We start from the raw sequence: 19,850 nt of genomic DNA on the forward strand, positions 1-19,850 counted from the left end.
CTACTTTTGGATGTACTGAGCTTGAAACATTAAGTGGATCCACTAAATAGACAGTTGGATAGATAAGAGTGGAATTTAGGACAGTGGAATCTTAAGCAGTAGATTTGGAGACATCGGTAAATTAATAATGCGTAAGACACAGGCCTACATGTGACCATCAGGAGACTGTGTACCTCACTGAAGATTTTCACTCATATAGACAGATTTATCAATCCCTTAGTTAGACTCACAGTAAAACCTGTTCACCAAATATCTGAAGCTAAAGTCTGATGGAGATTCATACAAGAACTGTTTGAAATTTAAATCTGTATCTTTAAATTTCCTCAATGAGGACAGATCAGTGTATCAACCATGATCCTATCGATTGCAAAGCGTAGGAGCTCAAATCAGACTGGTTTAATAGCAACTACTACAGTGTATAGGGGAGGTAGGGGTGGAGGTCAAGGTTGTGTTGAACTAAACTTTGGGAGGGACAGAGAGAATGTAGGCCTTGGGGGAGGCCTGGTCTAGACCTTTAATTACCATCTGAAGCTTCTGATTCTTTGGTGTTTCCCTCTACACATCGGCTTTGTTCCCTCTGAGCAGCCCTTCCATTCGGCAAGAAAACTGGCCCTGAGTGTCCCTGGGCTCACATGCCCTTTCCCCAATGGTTCCACATAGGAAACTTGTAGGGAGGGATTCTGGCTCCTTCCCAGGAATAGGCCACCACCCATTCCTGGACCAGTCACTGTGAGCAGACCTATGGGATGCCTGGACAGGCTGCCCACTTACCCCCACACCTCCACACCAGGAAGAAGGTTGCACTTATCTAAAGAAAGAGGGACATGAAAGCAACAGACATTGCAAGCTGTCTCAAGATAGTGAATTAAAACACGAACAGAGCTGATCATGACTTCTGAATGTGTATTCACTTTACTTAGTAAAATGTGCTCGGTAAACAAAGGCCCCCAAGCAGGTCAACACCTCAGAAAATAAGTTCTGTCCAATAGCTAAGAATTCTCCCTAAAGGAAATGAGCCCCAGGGGCCAGAAGAATAATGTTAGGCAGCAAACGCCAAGTAAAGACCATTGATAGAAAGCATGGGGGAAGGGGCCAGGTGGAAGGAAGACATCAGGTGCCGCAGGAAGTCAGACGGACAAGGGGACGAAGAAAGCAGAAAACCCCCTAGATGCGGGATGACGTTGAAACCAAGCAGGTCTTGATGAAACCTACAATAGACAAATGAACAAAGCAGGAGACGTCCCCGGCAGTCTCTGATGGTAGCCTTCTGGATGACAGGTTATATCTCTCTCCATGGAGCCCACCATATGAGACTATCACACACTAACAAACATTTGATGGGAAAAACCTTAACAGTGGGTTTGCCAAGAAGCCTGGACTACTGAACTTGCTCAAAGAGGTGTTGAGTTGGTGTTCTTTGGATGTGTATAGCCTTTCGCGCAGATGTCTTGGCAGAGGAGAGAGTATAGACTTTTGGTTAGTCGTTGCTTCAAAGCATGTTTTAAGAGGAGCATCTTGTGAACTAAATACAGTTGTCGGCTATCAGTACTCCAGCACATCCCCTTTACTTTTATTTAATTTCATCTCTTCTGTGTTGACAGATCAAACTGTAGACACCAAAGGAGGAAATTGCAGGCTGGGTGTACAAGGATAAGCCGGCGTATGTCTGTGTGGGACTTCCCAGATGAAAAATAATACATTCTGGGTTTCTATGTATCACCTGACATCCCCTTTCATTTTTTTATTCATTGGTCACAGTTACCTGCATTGCACTGCAGCAAAAATATTTAGAGTAATTCAGTTTAAGACACTGCTTGCATTTGTTGCTTCAGATGACTTCTAACTTTCAATATATAGTAGTAATTATACACCATGAGCAATTTTAGCCTTTCCTCAGATGTTATTAGAAAGGTTGTAACCGAATTGACTTCTGAACATTTACATTTGGATTTTAAAATGTTTTGAAATGAAATATGTAAATTAAGTCACACTCCAGTGGCCGGGATTGTGGTCTATCAATGCTTTTAAAAAATTAATAACCTTTACTGATTTCAATTAAGATAAAGGTTATGATAAGGGAAGAGATATGAAATCAACTGAATGATAGGAAAAGACATTTTTTTTGCTTTGTGAATCAGGATTGAAAGACAGTCTTTTCTTATTTTATTTATATAAATAACAGCTCGATTACCTTTCTGGTTAGACTGCACAGTGAATATTTTATTCGGATAATTTCAGAAGAACAAGTGTGATCCCTCACACGTCGGCTTCCTTGGAAAGTGGGCACACTCATTGCTGTCAATAATGCCACAAACTTGGGGGGGGCACACCATTTCTTTCTTGTTTCCAGGAGGTTCTTTTTTTTTTTAAACACTGAAAGCATTGTGTGGGGGGGAGGGGGGTGCGCGTCTCTGTGCGTTTATTTCAACAACATTTGGAAGCAATATTATTTTCCAGCCATGTCCTTTTTGCTAATAGTCTTGGCCCTTTGCTTATTTTGTAGCATTGACTTACAACTTTGAAAAAAAAAACAAACTTCAAAGATCGATTTAAACACCACGTTAACTATTGATAATACCTAAAACGTAAGCAGTTCTGAATTATATTAACCAACTCGAAGCACCATTGTGCTGCTTTCGAGCATGTAGGGAGAAATGAAAGTCAAAATCCCTTCACTTCATTTCAATTTAACAAGCAGGGTTATATTTAACACATTTCAAAGCTTTTTCTTCCTCATTTTAGGTGCCACATTGAACTTGAACAGTGCCTAATTGAGTGTTTTAATTGCTAGGGACCAGCACTGCCAGGAAAGTTAATTGGCTGCTACATAAAAATGTCACCTTCTATTTATATTTATATAAAACTTTATAGTTTACAAACACTTTCATATGTGTAACCTTAATTAATGCTCACAGTGACTCTGTAATGTACATAAAGCATGAGCAGAGAAGCGGAATTAAGAGCGTGCGGGAGGCTTGCTCAAAGCTGTCCAGTAATGTATTTGGGATTCAAATACACGTCTTTGGATTCCAGTGCAGCCCTGTAGTGGGCCTTAGAAAAGCAATCAGCATTGCAGTGGGAGGCCACGGTGGAGGGGAAGGAAATCAAGGCAATGAACCCAAGAAGAAAGCTCCTTGAAAAGTTAAGAAAGAAGATTATTTAACAATTAGGAAGGGCGTGAGGTTATTGAGGGCTTAATTTAAGAGAGAGAATGAGAACTAGTTACATTGATGAGAAGTAAAAGGACAAATGGATTTGGAAAGTGAGGGTGGGTAAGGACCCGAGGCGACTCCAGAAGTCCTCGCCTGGGTGACCGAGAGGCTGAGACAGAGAGCCTGCGGTAGTCATGGCTTGGGAAGGGCTTTTGGAGAGTGAGGTTTGGTTGACAGCCTCTGGACCACCATTCTGGATTCGGACCACAGGGACTTTGAAACATGGGTTTGGAGGGCTCCAATGAGTAGAGAGCGACAGTCAACACCGTAAGAGGTCAAGGTGACTGAGGAGCATCAGGCTTTCACATGCCTTTTCATGAGTTTTTAAAAATCAGTGTTGGCCAATAATGAGATCAGATGATGATGCTCGAAACACAACAAGAGCGATCACGGACATTAGCTCCCCCTTAGCTCATTTCACCGTGATCGTGGTGGCACTTTCCCATCCTAATGGAAGACATGCCTGTCTCATGCCCTGCTTCAAACTGAGGGAAGAATTAGGCGCCGTTGGCAGTGTTTCCAGCCTGACCGTAGAGACCTTTTGCATTCTGCTCCCTGACAGGGACAAGACTCTGCACCAGTTGACGCGTTCTGCCCCCAGCACAGCTCTTTGTCCTCCCCTGCACCTGCTCTGTGGCCACGGCGATCTGGCTAGTGCTGCTGTGGGTGCAGCTGGGGAGGTGGAGGCTGAATTAAAAATGGGGCTCGCCTCCCATCTCTGAGCGAGCAGTCGGGAATCTGCCTGCCGATGACATCATTCTTCGGGGGCTCCTGACAGCTGATGCTGTTTGGCCCCTTTGGCCCCGGAAGAGGCACGACTCTGTGCGCGGCACCATGGGCAGGGCCATCCACTCCGGACACTTGCCCCTCTGCTGTTCCAACCAGCCTCAGGACCCACCTCTGTCAGGGATGACGTTCTTCTCTCTTTATCAGCTCCGCTTGCTGCTGGGGTCATTGTCAGTATTGTTTGGGGGGAAACGCGGCGTTTCCAGGCTAGTTTTCTCTTTCAGGTGCCTCATTAAAGTTGAGCGGCGTTGAATGTAGGGTCCTATTTGCTGGGTCTTGCGTGGCCTTAGACTGTTGTCATTCACAAAATTTTTGCACTGATTTTCAGCAACTGCTTAGGGAAGGTATAGTTTCTCTTATGAATAATATGGGAGAAAATAGACCTAGTAGAGGAATGTAGGGTAAGGTGGTAAATGTGCATTCCTTTTGTGGGACTTTGTGGTTTCAAATGGAGATTTACATTCTTTTGGTGACTCCCAATGTGACAGAAGAAGGCTGATGAGGTGGGGGACTTGTACCACCCCCCGCCTTAATAAACTACCAAGGAGGAGTTTAATGGGTACAGGTGGCTGCATTCACTCCCCTGGCTGACGATTTACGTTCTCAAGCTCCCGCAGGAGAGAATGACTCTCCTTTGGTTATAGGATGTCAGAATTGAGCTCTGAAGTCAGCTTGACTGTCTTCTTCAGACAGGTTTGTCCTGGAGGTGGAAGACCTTGTAATCCCCCCTTTGATTCTGGAAAACGAAGCTGGTACCTTTCTTCAAGGGAATCCTTCGTTAGATGTTTTTAGAAATGACACCCCAAATTGTTTTTCTCTCAGTAGAAGAAAAGGAAAAAAGATTTGTATTGGCTTTGTTACGAAGTCAAAGAATGCAGGCTTTTACTCAGTTAAAGCTAAGATTGTGGAAGAAATAATATTTTGCAATACTTGGGCTTGTTAAACATGGGAACGTGGAGAAGGAGAGAATTATGTAGGCATGAGAAAAAAAGAAAGGATGACAAGAAAATTATTGCACTTTCCCTGCCTAGCCCATAATCAGTCTCTTTGCAAATATACACAAGTGTACGTGTACCTATATCCAGCACACGGTAAAAGACCCTCAGGTCGTGCTTAAGCAATATTTTTCTGATAATATTTTAAGTCAGGAAAAAAAAACCCACCTCTCAATTATTCAGAATCATGCAGTGGGAGCTTTCATGTGGATTGGTACATATTATAACTATATAACTTTGTGCACATGTGATATATAACATAAATAATGTTTGCATATTTTATTTATACTTATATATAAACATAAAATATATGCATGGGTTAAAATCATGTATAAATATGTATATTTATATGCACTGGGTGCCTGGGTGGCTTAGTCAGTTAAGCTTCCAATTCAACTCAGGTCAGGTCTTGATCACAGGGTCATGAATTCAAGACCTGAATTGGGCTCTCTGCTGGGCATGAAGCACAGAAAGGAGGTTATTTAAAAATTAAAATTATTTAAGATTATTAAATACATACATATACACACACTATATGCATATATAGATAGACATATTTGAGTATATATAAGAGATGCATGCATATGCATAAATAGATGATACAAAGGTAAAGCCTTAGGGATATTAATGAATGTGGAGTTCACCTAGATGAGACTACCGTGTGATACTCACCTTGCCCTGGACTGAACCTGCATTTTTCCTGACTCTGTCTGCACAGACTTGTGCAGTGCCCCACCCTAAGCTCTGAGCCCGTCCTGATTCTGCACAGCCCACGATCACTGTAGTTCTTCCTCCTGTTGGATACAAATCTGCCTCCTCTAGCTGTTCCTTTTTTCTCTGGTCCCATTATTCCCTCCAGGGTGGCACCGAACAGCTGACCCCCACCTCCCCAGAAGCTGCCTACTGAGTATTTATGTGTGCACTTATTTATATGTGTACTTAATATACTTATTTTAAATCTACTTTTTAATGCCCTTATTAAGATAGACATATAAATGGGGGCACCTGGGTGGCTCAGTTGGTTAAACATCTGACTTCAGCACAGGTCATGATCTCACAGTTTGTGAGTTTGAGCCCCGTGTCGGGCTCTGTGTTGACCGCTCAGAGCCTGGAACCTGCTTCCGATTCTGTGTCTCCCTCTCTCTCTGCCCCTCCTCTGCTCACGCTCTCTCTCTCAAAAATAAATAAACAAAAAAAATTTTGTTTTAAATAAAAACTTAAAAAAAAGATAGACATATAAATGTATATTAAAGCATGCAAAGTAAACCTTTTTGCTGTTGTCCCCCAGCCCTTTGACACTGTGCCTCGTGCTACGATGAATATTCTAGTAGATGTGCCCCTGTGTGATATTAACTTGGTATCACTAATGACTGCAGAGCGCCCTCCAAAATACACTTTAGGTTGCTACCAGCCAAACAGAAGAGTCCACATTTCCCCATATCTGTGCCAGTGCTTGATATTATCTGCCTTTCAAAGTGTTGCAGATCTAATGCCTGTGGATTTTATTTTAATTTGCTTTTTTTCCATTACTACTGACGTTGAGCATCAAACTCTTCATTATTAGATATCTGGGTATCCCATCTGTGAATTTCCTTGGCCCACCTTGACATCATTTTTCCTGCGATTGTTTTCTGCTTTGCTGTAATTCTTCCATGTAAATTTGAATCTCTTATTACATAGAAATGGTTGTGAGTACCTTTTTCACGGCTGCCTCTCAGTTGTCTTCTATGGGGTCTTGATTCAGAAGTCCCTGAGCTCATGGAAGATCTATTCCTACACTATTTTCTGTGTTCACTCTGTGTTTATATTTCCACTGTGCACATTTAGGTCTTTAGTCCACGTTGAGAGCTATAGATACAATAGAAGTGGGTGTCAGTTTCTTCTTTCTCTGTATATTGAGACAGGTTTCCCAATACCATTAACTAAATGACCCATACTTTCCACTCTTCTCCATATACCGAGATACGACGGTGGTGTCATCACAGGCAGTCTTAGTTTTGTGACACGTGCTAATGCTTTCTTTGTGGATCTCTTATCCATTAAAAAAAATGTTTCTTCTTACATTTGTTGGGCGTAAATCTGTGTGTATGTGTTCAATTACATTTAATAGTTGTGTTATGTGTCATCTCTAGCTTTTTTTTTTATCCCCTTCATTGATCAGTTATTAAACTGGGTGTTAATATTACTAAGTATAATTGTTGATTTACCTATTTTCTGTCATAATCTCTGGGTTTTTTTTTTTTTTGTCTTCAATTATCTACTGTATGACTCAAAAGTTCCTCTTCTTGCCTTCTTTGTTTCACATTTTTCCTAGGAGATCTTTTCTCATCTTTAACTCCTGTTTTTCTGTAGCCTTTTGTTTTATGATGTTTGGATCAAATTTTTTTAAATGTTTGTTCGTTTTTGAGACAGAGACAGAGCATGAGCAGGAGCGGGGCAGAGAGATAGGGAGACACAGAATCTGAAGCAGGCTCCAGGCTCTGAGCTATCAGCACAAAGCCCGACACGGGGCTTGAACCCACAGATCATGAGATCATGACTTGAGCTGAAGTTGGACTCTTAACTAGCTGAGCCACTCGGGCGCCCCGGGATCTAAGTTTTAATCATGTATGTGTGTGCATGTGCGTGTGCATGTACGTGTGTGACTTTTGACACAGGTTTAACACCTGTATGTTTATTTTAATTAATCTGATCTCAAAGGTTATTTTAGATTTTAATTACATTGTTAGCCCCATATTTTCCATTTAATCTCTATTTCCTGTTCTCTGCTTTTACTTAGAACTAGATAGACTCACTCCAGTACTGGTAATTAGATTTATAATATGATCTGTTTAGGCTAAATGGTCATAAATATGCCGCAGTCGTATTTACATACAGATGAAGTTCTTTGCCCTAGCTATTCACTTCAGTCACAGAATTTGTTAATTTATTCCAGAAAGAATCAGTTGCTTGTGTTGTATATTGATCTAGGCGTGGGGACGGCATACCTTGGTTCTGCAGACCTGACTTGTTCAAGTTGTCTATGAGTGATAACAAAACCCAGAGGGTTTTACTCTACCTTTCACTCAAAGACGCAGAACATGTCACTGCTGATGCCCATCTAGTGTGAATCCTCACCATGAAGAAATTGACACAGAGAGTTCCAGAGACTGATGCATGGACACACATCTGGTCTGACTACATGGAGAACTGTCTGTGTAATCAGTTCTGCAAATTTACGATGATGTGAATATTGTGTGGACGGACTACCAAAACAAATATGCTGTTTGTCTATTTTCAGGCATTTAACCATGTTGCTCCTTCATTATATCACTAGTTCAGTGCCCTGAAATTTGTCAAAGAAATTTAATTGACTTACAGCTTCATTGCAATGGTGTAACTACCTTTTTATACCCTTGTTTCACCATGACGTATTTCGACCTGTTGCTCAAGAAGTGTAGCAACTTGAAGTCAGTTATAATTAATAACCAAGCTTCTGAAGAAGGGTGACCTTTTCTAAGTCAGGGTCATGGAAAATACTCCTCAAGTAAATAGATGACTGACCATCATTATGAAACAGCTGCTTGGAAAAAAAGGAACAGGAGCTAAGTTTTAAAATGAATGCCTGTGCTCTTTTGAATCTTGCCAGTTCTTGTCATGTAGCCTCACTGTCATCACCTCTGGTTAGAGCCACATGGCTTTGCTTCCATGGATAATTTATATAAACAAAAGCAAAGTACTTGCAACCCACCTGGATGAGTCTTTTCTCCATCCGGATTAGTAAAACCTGAGCTAGATTTCATTTTCTTTTTTTTTTTTTTTAAGTTTCTTTATTTTTGAGAGAGAGAGCACATGCACACGTGGGGGAGGGGCAGAGAGGAGACACAGAACCTGAAGTAGGCCCCACACCATCAGGACAAAGCCTGATGTGGGGCTTGAACTCATGAACTGTGGGATCGTGTCCTAAGCCAAGATCAAGAGTCAGACGCTTAACCAACTGCACCATGCGGGTGCCCCTAGATTTCATTTTCTTGAAGCCATGATGATTCAAATAGCTTTTCTTTAAATATTGGAGATGCAGTCTACTCAGTTTTATTACCAAGGGTAAATGTGTTGCTGCCCTTCACTGGGGGAAAAGCAACCTGACACCCTCCTCGGTCCAAGGTGACTCTTAATTGTAAAATACAGAAATTCTCATGAATTCTCGAGTTGTTCATCATTTGTAAATGTTAAATGAACTATTTATTTCAGCATGATATGGTTATGGCTATGAGGCACCTTCCAGGAAGAAACAGCTCACACGACTAGGATCTAGGATCTCCTCTGGAAACCACCCAGCTCCTTCTAGCCACGGGTTGATGATAGCATAGGTGACCCGTTCTTCTTGAAAAGTGCTTTTGAAGGAGACACTGCCATCCTTCTCAGAGTTGGTTGTAGTGTTTTTACATCCCTAAATTCCAAGCAGTCTGTCTTTCCTTTATGTCTAATTTGTATCTTCCTAGCTGACGGGAACAATAGTTTCTGTTTCTCTTCATTATGATTCCGCATTATGCCTTAAGGATGTTTTTTCTTCCTGAAATGCTTTAAATATATTTACTCTCATGGGCTTTAATTGGTAATTTTAAGCAATTTTTGAAAAAAAAAAGTTATTTCTCTTACCTGTCTCCTTACGTTGTCACATTTATGGCTCTATGGTTATCACAATTTGGCAGTCCAAAATACCTTGTTTAAAAATCGTTGTAGAAGAGTTACTCTTATGTCTTCACTCTTCCAAAGTTGTACTATTTTTATGTCAACTGAGCTACTCTGTTGGCAGGTGCTCAGCTTAGGAACCTTTTGCTTTAGGCCTCATCTGCTAGGAACACTTTACCTAATATGTGTAGTATGTAGATATGCTTGGGCACTCATACCTATGTGTGTTTTGATTTATATTTGCCATGCTTTCTTGTATTTCTGAGTTGAGGCTTTTGTGAGTTCTTGAGTACTGATTCCAGTATTAGCACTGAATTCTTACTCATTTTAGTACTATTTGACGTATATTCGTGAGCTTGTGAGTATCCATAACCCCTTAGGATAGACAAAATTTCAGTTCTGTACATTGGCTGAACTTGGGATACCAAAATGAATACCAACCAACCAACCAGCAAAGGAACACAGACTATTGTTTTAGGTAATGAGTAATAATCTTAAAATTATACTTCTAAACTATTTTTTCTTGTGCTTCTATCAATGACAGAATGTTTCTATTCTATTCTGAAAGGAAAATACTTTCAGTCAAATACAGAGTGGTCTCATTAAAAGAGAACCCAGCATACATGATAATTGTCTTCTGGTCACAATCTGAACTGAATAAAAACAACATGGACAGATGGACGGGTGGATGGATGGATGGAGTATATACTGGCAATGTTACATACAGATTTGTTATTAATAGTAGATCAATTTTCACTGTAGGTGAGTGAGACTGTTGCAGGTTCAGCTCTCCAGGAAGCAGTCTCTGAGAGAGAGAGGTTTTAGTGTGTATGGTGTTTATCAAGGTGTGTCCCAATAACCAGCACTATTGAAGGAGGGAGAGGAAGAAGGACTGGGCACAGGGAGGAGAGGAGCTGTGGTGCAGACTGATGACAGCCTTACCATCCCTGCAGGGAGCTCTGGAGAAAAAAGGACTTTCAGAGCCATCATGAGTTGGGCAGAATTGTCCTTTTCAGCAAGTCATTGGACGTAGGCCACCCCAGAAAGAGTCTGTCCTTGGGGAGGTGGATCTCTGCAGCCGGAACAGTCTTCAGAGTGGCTGGTAACTGAAGGGTGCTGCCTGACATCACTCCCAGCACTCGGGGCACACATTCGTTCTTGAAAAGGAATCTGGGCCACGTGTCACCGGGTGCATCAACTTCTACCACTTAAATAGATGCCAAACAGCGATCGATGTGATCGATGTAAACGCTTTTCCTAAAAATATGTTTTCCTTAAATTGCTCCCACTTTCTATGATGACATTAGTCCAATATTTCAAATAAGAAATGAAAAGGATCACAGTGTATGATGATAGCATAATCAAACTAGACTTTTGTCATCAAGATAATTTGTAAGCCAGAGGACCTCTTTAGTTCTTTGATTCTGTAGCAGGATTCTCACACAGAGAGTCATGACACCGAGGCCTTTTTCTTCCAGGAAGCAGCTTCATTTGTGCCGGCATGGCTCAGTTGGGTTCCTACCCGAAGAACTGAGCCCCGAATGCCATGTGGCGTGTTTTTATACATTTTTTTACTTTTCGTCTCCCATATGTGGTAACACACAAACATGCAATCTGATTAAGTGGTCTCCTGTTACATGGTGGTGAGGGATGTTGTCATGTACACGTATAGCCAGGTTACCTTGAGGTTTGTTTTTTTTCTTTCCTTAGAGAAGAGACCCTCTCTACCACAATTCCTGTGCCTTATTGAATTTATTCGGGGAGTATCTGTGCATTTACTGTGAATGGGCTGCAGTCAGTGGAAGGACCTGCAGACAAATAACCATTACGCATCAGCAGGTGCCAGATGTCTTGAAAAGGGAGCAGCACGGGATGAGAAATATTTCCGCTCGCCGTGGGAGAGCAGTGGATAGACAAATAGGAAAACACTGATTTCAACACAACACCGTCAAAGAAGTGTGTATGCAGGAGGTCTTTTAGGGACAGAGAAGATGGACATCTAACCAGTTCTGGTGCTAAGGTGGGATGGGAAGCCTGGAGTCAAGAAGAAGTCTCCAAGAGAAACTGACTTGAGTCTCAAAGGGGATCTGGAGCCTGAAAAAGTCTCCAAAGCAGCTAGCAATGGAATTGAGTGTTCACCGCAGAAGTGGTAGTCCTGGGGGGAGGGGGGGGGCATGGGGCAGAAATGGGATCAGAGGATAGTTCCCTACGTTCAGAGTCAATCAGCCCGAAACAAAGAATCCCCAGTGTAGGCAAGCAGCATGAGTCAGCACAGCATCAAGTGTTTGTTACCTTCTACTTGATCCTAAAAGCAGTGAAGGAATTAAGGCAGAGGGACGTGCTCACAACTATGTTTTAGGACATTAATATGGTGGAGGTCTATAAGATCAGTTGCAGTGCAGAAAGATTAAAAAATTAGGGAGACCCGTTAGGGCACAATGGAAAAGGTTTTAATAAAAGATGATGGTGGTGTGTTTGGAAGAAAAGGAGCCAGACCAAGAGATACTGAGAAGTGAAGCAGAAGAGACACCGCAGCCCACTGATCGTGGCTGGAGATAAAGAGAAATGCACAATGAGGAAGGCTTTTATGATCCTAGCTTCTTGTAGCTGGGAGGTTTTGTAAGCGCTAACAGGAACAAACACTGAACATGAAGCTTAGATTAAGGGAAACCTGATACTTTTGGTTTTGGATTTGACATGCTTCTGGGACATCAAGATGAAAATATTAGCAGACATCTAAACAAGCAGGCATGAAGCTTGCGAAGGAGTTTTTGGTTGAAAAATGTAGAAATAAGTCAGCCGGAGAAAGACAAGTATCATATGACTTCACTCATATGTGGAATTTAAGAAACAAAACAGATGAACATATGGGTGGAGGGGAAAAAGAGAAGAGAGGGAAACAAACCACAGGAGGCTCTTAATGATAGAGAACAAACTGAGGGTTCATGGAGGGAGGTTGGTGGGGAGATAGCTAGATGGGTGATGGCCATTAAGGAGACACTTGCTGGGATGAGCACTGGGTGTTGTGTGTAAATGATGAATCACTGAATTCTACTTCTGAAACTAAATTGTACTGTATGTTAACTAAAATATAAATAATAATAAATAAAATATAATGAAAAGTTAGGGAGAAAAAGAAAATGTAGATCGGGGAATCAGCAGCATGGAGTTAACATCTGGAGTGGAGGGACAGATGAGGTCATCAGGGAAACAGGAAGGAAGCAAGGCCAGGACCGGCGGCCAAGGAATGAGGTTTCCACCAGTGTAGGGTCAGTAGGGGGCACACAGTCTCCAGTGAATTGGAAGCCTCTGGTTTCTTTGGTATCTATTGGCCCCAACAATGCCCTTCGTACTCACACATCCTGCCCTCCTGAATCTCGGCCTCCTGCCTGTCCTTCTCTGGCAGGCATGGGCCCAGGACTGACAGCCTAACTTATGGTGAGTCCAGAGCAGCTCTGGCTCAGGAGCTCATGCTCACATAGCAGTGCTCCATTGGCCCAGATGGCCATAACTGAATAAGTGAGGCCAGATCTTGACTTTATCTCCCCAGTTCGCCCTACCAGTAGGAGTAGAGATGGCTCAGCACAACCTCGAATTAGAAGTCCTGGCCCTTACGCTAATCAGACTGTGAAACAAAGCCTCACTTTTGTCCTTATCATCTCATCGTTATTGTATATTGGATCTATTTTCCTTTCTACTCCCTAACTCCCGGCTTGTCTAACATTCAGAGTATAAATACATGTTCATTGTCACCTGGAAAAGATATTTTTCAAATAAGACATACAAGATGTTATTTATTCCACTAGATGTGGGAAGTAGGGATGAACGTGATACAGCTTCTGCCTCCTGGGTCATTCTACTGAAGGGAAGAGGCATGTCCAAAGACTGCTATGCTCATGCGCCATACTGTGACCCTTTCCTCTATAGGATCTTAGCAGCAGGCTCGTGGAGCGGGTAGAGGAAGAGTTTAATCTTGTGGTGTGAATAGGGCGGAGAACTACATCACATGGGGCTAGGAATCCACAGTTTTGGAATCCAAAGCATGTTGTAAAGTAGCAGAATCGGACAAATAATCAGTCTTAGGAGTGGAGAGACAATTGAGTGACATGCTCCTCTCACAACGACGCGTGCTCCTCAGCCTCATCGTTTTAGAGTCACAGCTTGTATTTCAGCAGATGGTATGGGGCGGTAAGCCTATGCTGGTCCTGGGCATCTCCAGTGGGCATGTGGGCACCTCAAGTGCATGTGTAATCAGGACTGAGCTCCCAGAGATCAGCCGTGGGCTTTGCATTTCCATAATGGACAGGATCCGCAGATGCAGTTTTTGGAGACTTTGTGAAACAGGCAAGATATAAAACAAGAAAACTTCTTGAAGGATAAGGAGAGAGAGTTTGTTGGACAGAACGGGGAAAAGGACATGGGAAGATGAGAATATTCATTGCTGTAACCAAGAAGACTGGCTTGAGGTAGGCTCTTGGAGCAGCCGAGACCAGAAGCTGTCAACCTGAGACTGTCTGGAGGTGTGGGGCATTACAGCACAACTAGAAAAGAGATGATAAATGTGGACTTGATCAAATTATATATGGCAGTGCAAACTCAGCCCCCATGCGTCTCAACATCCATGTAATATATTTGATTTTTCCCAGTGAGTTGTGGGCCCTGGGGCCAAAAAAAAATGGTAGGAAAAGGAAAGAAAGGGCGATGCTTGCTCATTGAGCAGCTTCTGTGCACCCCTGGGGCTCTGTGCCTGTGTGTTCCATGAAGCCCTCACCAACGCTCATGAATTGTGCTCTTTATCATCACCTTACACATGAAGAAACTGAATCACAGACTTAAAGAAAGTGGATGAGGAAAACACTGCAGCTTATCCAAGATTGGCCAACACCCAACCCATGTATCTTTCATGTCATACTTCTCTCTGGGAAGAATATAACAGCTCTTTTTTCCCCATAAAGAAGAATATACAACTAATTTTTGAGGGACAAGACAAAAATATATGAGCCTGACTTTAGAAAGAGTAAGTGTCTATAAATTAACATTTGGTTGCACTTGATGGTTCCTAACTGCTTGGGAGAGAGGAGCCCCACCAGTACAGAGAATGAAATCAACAAACCTGGTAATTAGTGACATTTAGCAGATATTTATAGGCTTTGTGAGGGCAGGTTAGGTCAACACCTGTTGTAGGTCACATTCCGCATTTCTGTTCCCGTGATATTACCACCTTTCACTGTCAAATAAGATTCAGAGAATTTAGCTTGAGAGGTGATCTAATGGACCAGATATAGCAAGTGATGTGTCTCAAATGGTGGTTTGGCTCCACCAAAGTCATTGCGAGCACTTTTTAATCGCTTCGTTTATTTTTTGCCTCTAATTTTATAACTTACAAATGTACAGCAAGAGATTTGGGGCCCTCTAAGAAAATTTAAGCATTTTATACAGCAGAATTGTGTTCATGGCTAAAGCAATAGAGGCAGTCTATGTAGTGAGGTGAAAAGTGTCATGATCCGCAAATCAGTCTGATGGTTTAGTCTGCATTTTAAAAAGTGCATCCTGATGTGGCAAGTAAAACAAATAACAAACCTGATTTTGACGTTATTCTGGGAAAATGACTTTTCCCTCTAACCAAATCCTCTTTTTTATCATGAAAATCTTTAACTCTTTTGGGTGTTTTTTTTCCTAAATATATTTTAAAATATTTTATTTTATTTTTTTCCTTTACAGATATACCACTCAACACTTTGTCACTAATATTATGTTTCTATATGTTGTATATCCATTAACAGAGTTTGACAGATTTTATGCTTTTGTGTTATAAATTCTATACAAGAATTAAAGGTGGACTTACACATCAAAATTGCAAAATACAGCATTCTATACTTGCCCATAGATTTAATTTTACCAGAGAGAACTGCATATTTCCATATGGCTATGTGTTGCAATCTAGTGTCCTCTTTTTAAAATTTTTTTTAACATTTTTATTTATTTCTGAGAGACAGCGCACACAGGGGAGGGGCAGAGAGAGAAGGAGACACAGAATCCGAAGCAGGCTCCAGGCTCCAAGCTGTCAGCACAGAGCCTGATGCGGTACTTGAACCCACAAACCTTGAGATCGTTAGCCGAAGTCAGACGCTTAGCTGACTGAGCCACCCAGGCGCCCCAGGTGTCCTTTTATTTCAACTTGATATTTCAAATTGATATTTCCTTTAGGATCTCCTGCAGGACAGCCCTGGTGACCTCCCTCTGTTTTGTCTATCTGGGAAAGCCCGTCTCTCCTCAGTTTTTTTTTTTTTAATGTTTTTACTTATTTTTGAGACAGAGAGAGAGCATGAATGGGGGAGGGGCAGAGAGAGAGGGAGACACAGAATCGGAAGCAGGCTCCAGGCTCTGAGCCATCAGCCCAGAGCCTGACGCGGGGCTCGAACTCACGAACCGTGAGATCATGACCTGAGCTGAAGTCGGACGCTCAACCGACAGCCACCCAGGCACCCCTCTCCTCAGTTTTTGAATAACAGTTTTGCTGGGTGCAACATTCTTGGCTGGCTATAGTTAATCTATTAACTATAACTTACGATTCGGAGTATGCAACTTTAGGTATGTACTATGATTGTGTATTCATTGCGACCATGCTGGTGATGAAGGGCAGTTTGTCCCAGCTCAAAATGTACCCCAGCTGCTGTGCATCTTGCACTCTTGTGTCTACGTTTTGTAAAATTTTATGCCTGGTCCCTCACCCCCTTGCTTGCCAACTCTGCCTTCTCACTGAGCCCGCATCAGTGTGTCTGCATTCTCAGCACCAGGTTTGGGCTAAGAATGAGATTGCTAAGAGTGTTATGATAGTTCAAAATGCAGTGTTGAGGGATACCGGGGTGGCTCAGTCGGTCATGAGTCCAGCTTCGGCTCAGGTCGTGATCTCACGGTTTGTGGGATGGAGCCACTCATTGGGCTCTGTGCTGACAGCTCAGAGCCTGGAGCCTGCTTCGGATTCTGTGTCTCCCTCTCTCTCTGCCCCTCCCTCCATTCGCACTCTGCATGTGACTCTCTCTCAAAAATAAATAAACATTAAAAAAAAAAAAAAAAAAAACCAGTGTTGAAAGCAAGAGATTATCCTTTGAGCACTGCAGGTGAGGGTGAGCATGTGGGCTTCCGGGAGCTTGCTTTCACTGCATGGGAGGCACAGGTCTTCAGCAGTGTCTCTCTGTGGTTTAAGTTTCTGAAATTTACTCCCGGGACTATAATTACATCCCTTATAGTTCTATAAACCAATGAATTCCAGAAACTTTTAAATGATAGAATCTGTTTTTGCATTCTTCTTAAATTCTGATTCCTCTGTAGCTACTTCTTGCCTCTGTTCTTGAAAGTAACATGTACCTGCTCTGTCTCTATTCTAGAACTTTCTTTTGCTCTTAGAAGTAGACATCCTTGGGACACCTGGGTGACTCAGTCAGTTGAGCGTCCGACTTTGGCTCAGGTCATGATCTCACAGCTTGTGAGTTTGAGCCCTGCATCGGGCTCTGTGCTGACAGCTCAGAGCCTGGAACCTGCTTTGGATTCTGTGTCTCCCTCTCTCTCTGCACCTCCCCCACTCATGCTCCGTCTCTCTCTCTCTCTGTCAAAAATAAATAAACATTAAAAAAAAATTAGAAGTAGAAATCCTCATAATGAATAATCACTGACAGTCTACATCCTACATGTTGTGTTCTTAATAGGCAAATCAAAAATATGCTGTCTAACCTTTCTTGATCTGGAGAATAGAAAGTCAGTCCTATTTTTCTTCTCCCTACTATAACTGGTAGAAATGGAGTCCTTTCCTTTGCCAAGTGACCTTTCAACTTAACTGTTTTGCTTTTTCCTCATCTGAAAGGCTTACAAAATAGAACCAATGCTAAGCAATGGATTCAGGTGTCCTCGGATGTTTGTAGACCCCAGTGCTCGCGTCGGCAGTACATATACTAAAATTGGAAGTTCATAAACTCCGTGCTAACTCATTCACACCTGACGGCAACCCCCTCCTTCTACAAAAAGGAAGTGAAGGCACAGAGAAGGGGTTAAAAACTTTATTTAGTAGCATGGCTGGACTTAAACCCAGGTAGTCTGGCTTCGAAGTTCTTATCTCAAAAAAAAAAAAAAAAAAAAGAAAAGAAAGAAAGAAAAGATCTATAATTCAGATAAGGAGCACCAAGCTCCTGAGCGCCTACGTTTGTCTCAGTGGACTGACACTCAGGTCCCTATGTGTAAGGAACTAAATAAGAGGAAATGTAGTTGCTTTTTTATTTAAAAAAAAATGGTAGTTTATTAAGTGTCAATAATAGGTACACGTGTAATAAACATTTATGCCATTTGGGGCAATATTTAGAGAAACATGAGCACGTTTGCTACAAGGTGGTACTTCCCCACCCAATGTCAACTATGAGTAATCACAGCCTAATCCAGCCTGATCGTTTCTACCAGCCCCAGCTAGCACCTCATCCCGAGATCTTTTTCTCCTGGTGTCAGATTGACTCGTTGCAGATTCACAGCTGTAACTTTACCTTGAGAATCAGCAAACTGTCAGCTGTCACCAGTTTTGACATTGAATGTGCCTGGTACCTTAAGCTATTTTTGTTTGTTTGTTTGTTTGTTTCTCTGGTGAGACCTAACTTGAACCATCTGTCCACTCACTGGTCTAACTCTGGCTGTATTTGCAGTTCTGAGTTCTCTCTTCCAAATGCTTTTGAAAGCATATTGTAAGAGTAATAATAATGTGGAATAGCAGAATGGCCACGGCTATGCTCTGTTGACATCTGCTGCCTATGACTATGCTTGAAAGCTCCACTGAACAGAGACTGAGGTGTTATGGTCATTGCCGTGTGGCCAGCACACACGGTGTTGTCACATGTATATCAGGAACTCAGTAGGCACTTCTTGTGTGAACGAGTGAATGAATGAATGGATGGATGGTGTCCATTCAGATGTTTCTCAGCTTGATCTCTTATATCTCCCCAAGCCTGATCATTGAAATGTATCTATAATTGATTTAGTGAACAAACTGTAGATATCCTACTATTTAATAATTTCATATAAAACCATCTGGTATAATAACTGATTTATTGCCTGCATAGTAATCTCAGTTTACAACCTTGTATATTTCCAAACTTTTGAAATAAAATTGGTAAAATCTGAGCCCTCACTCCTTAGTGAACTAGTCCTATGGCCAAGGGCAAAGTAACATCTTTGAATAAGTTTCCCTCTTTACGACTTGAGACTGAATAACAACCCCATAAGGCCGATGGGAAGAGCATATTGATAACTTGCCCTTGATCCCATAACCAAGAAGAAACCATGGTAGGATTCAAAGTTGGCTTCTCTGGCTCAGTTTTAAGCATTTTATGACTCTGACACCCTGTGACACCATCCAGGAGTGGTCCTGAGGCAAGAAGGTAAACAGAAGCTTATCAGGGAGATTAAATCCGAAAAGAGCTTTCCAGACTGAGCTTGGCTGTGTCCATGGCTGGCCAGGTTGAAGGCTATAACCTTGTCCTCACTAGCAACACATCTCAGCAACTCAGGACATTGGCCATGGGACAGTCCATAATTTAAAGTCATGCACATGGCATGTGTAAAAGTGAGGGCATAGAATGAAGACATGGTTATCCTAACATAAAATAAGTCTTTTTCATTAACACTTGCTGTTAGTTGGGCATTAGTCCTGAAAAAGCATGTTTAACAATAAAAGTGGAATCTCTTCTTGAACAGGCTTAAAGTATACCCAGTAGCAAGGTATGGGATGCATTAAAGAGGGAACAGTAATTGTTGGGGTAGTATTAGTGAAACGGGAGAGAAATCTTTTCTTGTACACATCATTTTCAAAAGCTTCTAAGGAAAACACAGACTCAAATGCCTCTTTCACAATGAATAGTACAGAGTCTGAGATATTTTTATCCAAAAAGGATTATGGTATTTTTTAAAGTGTGTCGAAATAAATTAAGCTTGTTTGCTAAAGTACAAATTAAGCCATGCTTTTCATTTAGAACAATGAGAAAATTCAAGTAACAGGATGGCACAACTTCACCTCTTCTCCCAGTGCGTGTATTTACATGTTATGGAAGTGACTCTGTTACTCTTTCAATGTCATGCAAAAGGGTAAAAGGAAAAGAGAACGTAGAGTGTGCGTGCAATTCATTAGCATCTTTCCTCTGTTACGTTTTCT

At 41.9% G+C, this 19,850-nt stretch overlaps 1 protein-coding gene across 2 annotated transcripts in view; it reads left to right on the forward strand.

Annotated features, from left to right (window-relative positions):
• The window catches only part of DSCAM (DS cell adhesion molecule), a 706,002-nt gene that overhangs the window by 480,554 nt on the left and 205,598 nt on the right, over positions 1-19,850 (forward strand). The window lies entirely within an intron of this gene.

This window comes from Felis catus, chromosome C2 (assembly GCF_018350175.1).
Source record: "Felis catus isolate Fca126 chromosome C2, F.catus_Fca126_mat1.0, whole genome shotgun sequence".
Classification (NCBI taxonomy): Eukaryota; Metazoa; Chordata; class Mammalia; order Carnivora; family Felidae; genus Felis; species Felis catus.